The sequence below is a fragment of the Papilio polytes genome, unplaced genomic scaffold, assembly GCF_000836215.1.
Source record: "Papilio polytes unplaced genomic scaffold, Ppol_1.0 DF823958.1, whole genome shotgun sequence".
Lineage (NCBI taxonomy): Eukaryota > Metazoa > Arthropoda > Insecta > Lepidoptera > Papilionidae > Papilio > Papilio polytes.
Window position 1 is genome coordinate 558,772 of NW_013525246.1, and position 7,529 is coordinate 566,300.

Below are 7,529 nucleotides of genomic sequence, written 5' to 3' on the forward strand. Positions count from 1 at the left end.
TTCTGTTCTTAACATTACAGCTATTGTTTAGTTAAACCAGTGTTTTCAAAACTTTTTTGAAAACACATTTTAATGGCAAGTCTATAAGTTTCACCTAGACCACTTTGAGAATCACTGAGCTAAACAAAAGAACGCTCGCATATTGGCATGCATTAATCAAGAGAGCGAGTTTTATTTTCGACACATTTGAGGATATCAAATTGGGATCAAAACAGCCGATGTTAATTAAACTGAAGATTACTTAATGGATATATTTGCTTAGATCTCACAAAGAGCGGGCGCACAACAGCTATGCGATTGTCAATTTTTTCGTATCCAATTCAACTGTTTAGTAGCAAAAGTAAAAATCGAGTAGTGTACGCACGTAACTACGCCGTTAAACTTAGGGGTAAATATTTTGAATAAAAACCCTAATGTGAACAAGAAAATGAAACGCATGGGAACAGCTAGTCAATACTAATATTAAGGGAAAGATTTGTATTTTTGCATGTATTCGATTAACTTAAATACTACTGGGCCGATTTTAAAAATTCTTTCACCGTTAGAGTATCATAGGCTGTATTTATTTTCACACGCGGGAGAAGTCGCGAGCAACAGCTAGTTAGAATATTCGTAACTCACAAATGCAGGGAAATTACATTTTTAAAGCCGGATGGAAGTAGTCCGGGCCTTGGACTAAATCCGTATTGTAATGCGCCAACAATCCTACAAGATGAACAATGCCAACTATAATATGAAGCCGCCATTCAATGTAGATTTGTATGTTAAACGAATAAACTCGTGTTACCATAATATTCTAACTATACAGGATTTTATTTAAATTTCTGTTGTCTATTGATTGGTTTGCAATATTTTAATGCTAATTAAGACTAGGAAAAGGGAGAGACTGAGAAACCATTCGGTCAATAAATTATTAATTATCAGCAGTTCGTGACTTCGTCCACGTGAAATTAAAAGAATAGTAAAAAATATAGCCTATGTTACTGATAACGTATCTGTGTAACGGTGAAAGTATTTTCGATGTCCGCTCAGTAGTTTTTGAGTTATTTCAATAGATACAAAAGTGCAAAAATCTAAATTTTTCCTCTTTATAATATTAAGTATAGATAATAAGAAATACTCAGATTATTTAGGACAAGTGACACTAATTTAAGAATGAAAGTCGTGAAAGTCATCTTAAATATATCTATACCTCTATCTAACTCCTGATAATAAACAAACACAAAGGTACACATAAAACATAAATGCTAACTTTATTTAAACGGACTTTATTTATCTGTGTTTAATTAATTTTTATACTCGACATAATTAATAACATACTGAGTAATGGATTAATGGTTTGAGTCAAGGTTAACTTTGCCAGTGACAATCAAATAAAATACAATAAAAAGGAGCTAATCGAAATTCGAATGTTTTTTAATAGTATATATTAATAGTATTAGTAGTTTTTTTTTTGTTAATTTACTAATATTTCATTAAACCATTTCAACTTAGCTCTACGCTTGTGCTAGGATATGGCTTCACGACAAAAGTCGAATGTCGGAATTCGAACATCTATATACTAAAAAAACGTCACATTATTTGTCAAGTCAAGTAATTTTATTATAATTTCTACAAGTTTTGATGACTTTTTTAAGGAATCCGTAATTTTTATGTTGCACATGGTAACACTAACAAAAGTCATACCATCGCGTATTCATAATTGGTTACAATTATTGTTTGCAGGGGCTATCCGAACTCTATCGATACTGATTAGATCGGAATTCAGAAACATATTCTCATATAATAGTGCTTAAGCACGCAAAAGCTACGGATTTTTAACCAATAATCTACGAATCTATCTACATAGATTTTGTGATAATTATTTGTACACATAATACTAATGTATTTAATTTACACAATGTAAATTAAATTTTTAAACATGGCGAAATCGTTTAAAAGCGACTATTCTAATTAACTAAGAAATAGCATTTTAACTACTAGTTTATTCCTATTGCTACTAATACGAGTAATAAATAGGTAGTAAAATTGCTATAATTTTTTACTACTAGCAACTGGAATCAATTGTGCATACCTAAATATTAAGGTGATCTCGAAAACCCACGTAATTTTTCTCATATCGTATTCAGAAATGAAAATAAATATGGCATATAGCGAAATAAAATGGCGGTAAAATATTTATTTATTGCCACAACAAAGCACACGGTGTTCCGTACAAAAATACACTACGAATATAAACATTACTTTTTTATGTAACCGCCCGACGAGAAATGAGTTTATTTTTTCACTATTAGTGTAAAGATCGAGGCAAGAACCTGCCAATATTAAGAGCTACAAAACATTCGAACCACAGATAATACAATGTTAGTATTCGAACCAACCAACCTTTTTGGTAATTAACGCCGCGGTAACGTAGTGGCACACTGGCAAGTTTTATTAAAACGGTTACAAATTAAAAATAAATTAAACACAGATAAAATATAAAATGGACCTAGCAGAAATTAAAAAAAAACACACATTATTACAATAATTGAAATAATAAATATTAAACACGTATTTTATTGATAAAGATTAACTTTAGTAAATTCATAAAAAAAGGATTGTAACCTCAAATATTTTTGTAAAGTACTTCTGTTCCCTTCTTTTTACTGTTAATTCTGGAATTGCATTATCGTAACGTTAACACAAACTACATCCAAGCTCATTAATGTCAAAACTAGTAATAAAAGAGGTTATATCTGGCGCGTTCTAAATTTAAAACCGTGACTTATTCGCGCCGTTTATAATATTGTTGAATGCGCGCAATAAAATATCAATAATTTATGCGCCGGTCTATCTCTGTTATGATTTACTTTTTTTCCCCCAGTTCAAGAGTCCGGATGTAATAAGTCATGTCTTACCAAGCTTTGTCGGAGATTTCCTCATTGCGTAATATTTTTCTTATAAATATTACGTATTGTTTATGATGTGAAAAATCGTGTTATTTCTGAACGTTTTATATGCAAAGGAAGCTAATAAAATTTATTTCGACAATCAGTAATAGATATGGTACTTTTAATAGCGCTTTTAACCACATAGGTTAGAATCGTGGTCAAGTTTTATTTCGTTCTTTATAAACAATCTTTATTATGTGTTATAATAGCAAGACAAGCAATTTAGAATTAATTAAAAATTCCAAGCTATATAAACTACATTTTTTGCTAATATTAAATGCTTTATTATCTACATTCCTTTGTACATGCCTAATCACAATACAAGGATTATTTTCACGTTGTCTATGAATCCATTGTCCGGGCGCTGTACTGGTTTCCAATTTCAGATGATCGATGTTTATACGTTGCGTCCAGTTGACCCCCTCTTCCCCAACCCTCCTGCTCCGGACATCAAATTGACATCGTGATGGATTAACAGCTACCCTAATGTTCACCCCTATTTAATTTTGCCATAAAATCGGGTAAATCTCCCCCAGTCATGGGCTTGGTAATTAATTTGTCTATCTAAGTTGAAGCAAATTTTTGTCCTTTTTTGTGTAGAAATATATTTTTTACAAGATGTTTATTATTTAACGATTTCTTCTAAAATAAAAGTTATATATAATGGGATAGAAAAATTATGCCTTGATCCTAAATATAAATAATTTTCTTCCACAAAATCGGAACGTGACTTACCAGCGAGTATTTTTTACAGTTTTTTGATCTATCCCCACATAAAAAGTATTCTGTGTTTGAAACGCCACCGTATTAAATGCCGGTTGAAATCGTTTTCGTTTTAGATATTGAAAAGTTATATTTGTATTGTTTTTTAGATTATAAAATTGTCATTTTTCAAAAATAACGGCAAAATTATATCAATCGTAAAATGGCAAACTTGCACTAATGTGTTGAATGCAATGTAACATACACGAGTGAAAATAAATAGTGCACAAAAGAACGTTACAGAATGATAAGAAACAGAACGCTATGATAAAAAACGTAACGGATTCAAACCTCGCGATCTTATATTTGTTTACTCAGCTGTAGATGCAGCGAGTCTATGGTACGAGCAGTTTTAATAGGGATGTTCCTTATACTTCAATAAGTATCGATATTTTTTATCCGTTGCATTTGATGTTTTAATATAAATTTAAATCAATTAGATTGATACATTCATGTATACAATAAGATTTATTAATATTATGCTACCTTAAATAGAAATTTAACTCATAAGATGCAGATTTATATCTTACTCTTACTAATGTTATAAATGCGAAAGTTTAGATGGATGGATGTTTGTTAGAGTTTGTAGCCCAAACGGCTTAACGAATCTTGATGAAATTTGGCATAGATGTATATGATAGTCTGGACTGGAAGAACATACAGGGTACTCACTTTTGTTTTTATCAATTCCACGCGGACTGAGTCGCGGGCGGAAGCTATTCTTTAATAGTATCTATCTAATTAGTTCAAAAGTCTGTGGTGTTATGAATAAATGCCAATTTACTCTTCAATATATCCATGTATAATACTGCAATAACCTTATACATAAGACACAAACGGCTAAAAAAATGCAATTAAAATATTGCATTGTTTTATCGATATTTTTATCGATATGTACATCCTTATTTTAAGATACTTATATGAGAGTTTTATATCGTGTTAACGATATCGCCGCTTTCTAATGCCGCTTTGTGATCTAACAAACAATATACATCACTGTGTACATTAATGTCACGGACAGAGTTAATAGAAATGCGCACTTTCATTATAAATTAAACTGTAAACAGTAGAAAGTGTATTAGAATAAGAAAGAAGGAGATTTAGAGCAACGTTGCAAGATGTTCTAACATTTTTTTTACGCATCTCATTACTAGATAACTTAAAGAAATAAAAAATTTGTCAATACTTTACTTACTTTATTACCCAGCAATTATTTCGAATACCTATGAGTTTGGTTCGGACTAGAACCTTCTAGAAAATATTTATCGTTGATCGAAGACTTGAACTTATTTAATACTAGCTCTCGCTCGCGAGTCCGTCCGCGTGTAATTGCATAAAACAAAAGTGAATAGCCTATGTGTTCTTCCAGACTATCCTCTACATATATGCCAAATTTCATCGAAATCCGTTTAAGCTATAAACTCTAACATCCATCCATATAAACTTCCACATGTATAATATTAGTAAGAGTAAGATAAGTAGATGGGTGTTAACATGCAATTTTTAAACTTGACTTGAATCCAGACTAGGTTTGATTGCGAACACGATAGCGAGCTAACAGACTTACGTAAGAATAAAGATATAAAAAGAGCTTTTAAACTTCACAGCATAGCACATGTTAACGCAAATGTATCTATAAATAGATCATTTACGTTAAAAACTTCTTTATGATCGCGAATTCTTTCCGAGGTTACTTCTCGTAGGGGCGTTATAGCGTGATGCGATGAAGTATCCATTGGCTCTTCAAAGAAACCACTCGTTGTTATGACACCCTGGTACAATATGGCGATACATAAACAAATATCATATCATCGCTTGCCTCCAATGTGGATGGAGCAACGCTTTTGTACAGTAACCATGATTTGTAGATGAACACTTATACTGGTAACAATTGTGTAATGTGTTATGTCTCTGTCTTGTCATCGAGAATGAAAGAGATGCAATAAGTAACATACCGTCTACAGTCAAAGAGTATTTAATCGTAGAAAGGACAACGTGTTACAATGACATATGATAATTGTAAAATTAATTTATGCTTTTAATTTTAAAAAAAAGTTAAGGATAATCCTATAAAAAATATTAAAGCATGGTGTCGCTATAAAGGATGCTATCAACGAGTATAAATCGATTGTGTAAACAAAATAATCGCTGTGTAGATGTTGAACGTTTGAACGATTATCGCGCCTTACTCACTCGCGACAATTGATCCATTTTTATGATTCATATCCTCTTCCTATAATATCGAATTTCGTATTAAAAATAACTTTAAATATTTCACTGTTTCTTTCCTCATAGACAATCCCCGTAAGAACACATGACCTGCTCAAGGTCGCGGGATTGGCACTGAACGAAAATATGACCAACTTGCAGCTATAATAAAATTACTACTTTTGTGTCAAAACATTTGCGATATCAATGAGATTCTTTGTCTCATCTATCCCCTATAAACAAGGATTACACTCAGCATTGTGACGAAAACATTTCAATGTATTTCAATAAGGGGAGAATAGAACAAACTAATGGGGAAGGAAATGAGGACGTCCCCACGACGAATTGCCTGTCGTACAGTCTAAAATTAATGGCAGCAACTATTGGAATAACGGCATCTCTGTACAGGACTATTTTGTTATCAATAACGGTGTTTAAAATATATTGGGGTCGTGAAACCGTGTTATTTTCATATTTACTTTCATTTAATGTCACATAATAGATTTGAATCTACAAAAAAACCGACCGATTTAAAAATCTGAGTGAGATAGTAATGAGGTTTGAGGTTATTGTATCTAATTATTAATAAGTATAGGGTTGTTATAATTTCTCATTTCAGTTAGATTCGACTTTATTATATTAAAGAATATGAAAATGAAATAAATAGCCTCACCTAATACGCCAACAGCACTGAAGACACAAGCGCAAACCGCAGCCAAAATCGTCGCCTCTCGAGGATAAATTGTATCTAACGTCGAATTATGCATTAACTCCTCCATTTTTGTTTTATAATCTATGATCCAACTACACTAGCGCCACTGACATTTGTTTAATCTATGATACTCAAATTATTAACAGTCATTTTTAATTATTGTTTGAACTTTAGTGAACTTTGGTCTAATTAATCGAGATTTTTCTTCAGCAGATCTGGTTTGTCTTCGTGTCAGTGCATTGTTTACCTGAAACAAAAGAAATCGGTCCATATTGATTAAGGAAGTAAACAAACGTAACTGGATCTTGTAATTCCTTGTTTGTTTTTGCAACGAAATGCGTGTTGCGATTTATTTTTAGCTTTCGATCGAAGTATTGTACCTGAGAATTAGTCAAGTTTCCACAGGTAACCTGTAGTTAATTTTTACAGATATTCAATATTAGTTATTAAAAAAAACTATGGTATTTAAACTAAAATAAAGAGAAAAAAATTGTATTTTTTATGTCTTGAAAAACAACTGGGCCGATGTTCTAACATAGGCTATATTTTTTGTAATTTTTTGGTTTTACGCAGGCGAAGTCGCGAGCAACTAGTTCTTTATAACTATAAGAAAAAATTCAGTTCTGAGTTAACATTTAGTCTAAAAACACGTGGAAAAATGGACAGATTAAATAAAAAAGAAACAATTAGCTAGAGATTTTTTTTTAAATAACCTAGATCGATTGACATCATATCTTACATCCGGATTCGTTAGATGCGCTATAAAATGATTAATAAAACATTAGCGAGTGAAATCATGCGTTTTGCATTATCATTAATGTTGATTTTCTTGTAAGTAGTAGCCCATTTGCTCACTGACATCATTACTCTTTGTACCATATCAATCAGAAATTCGTTTAAAAAGCAACAACACA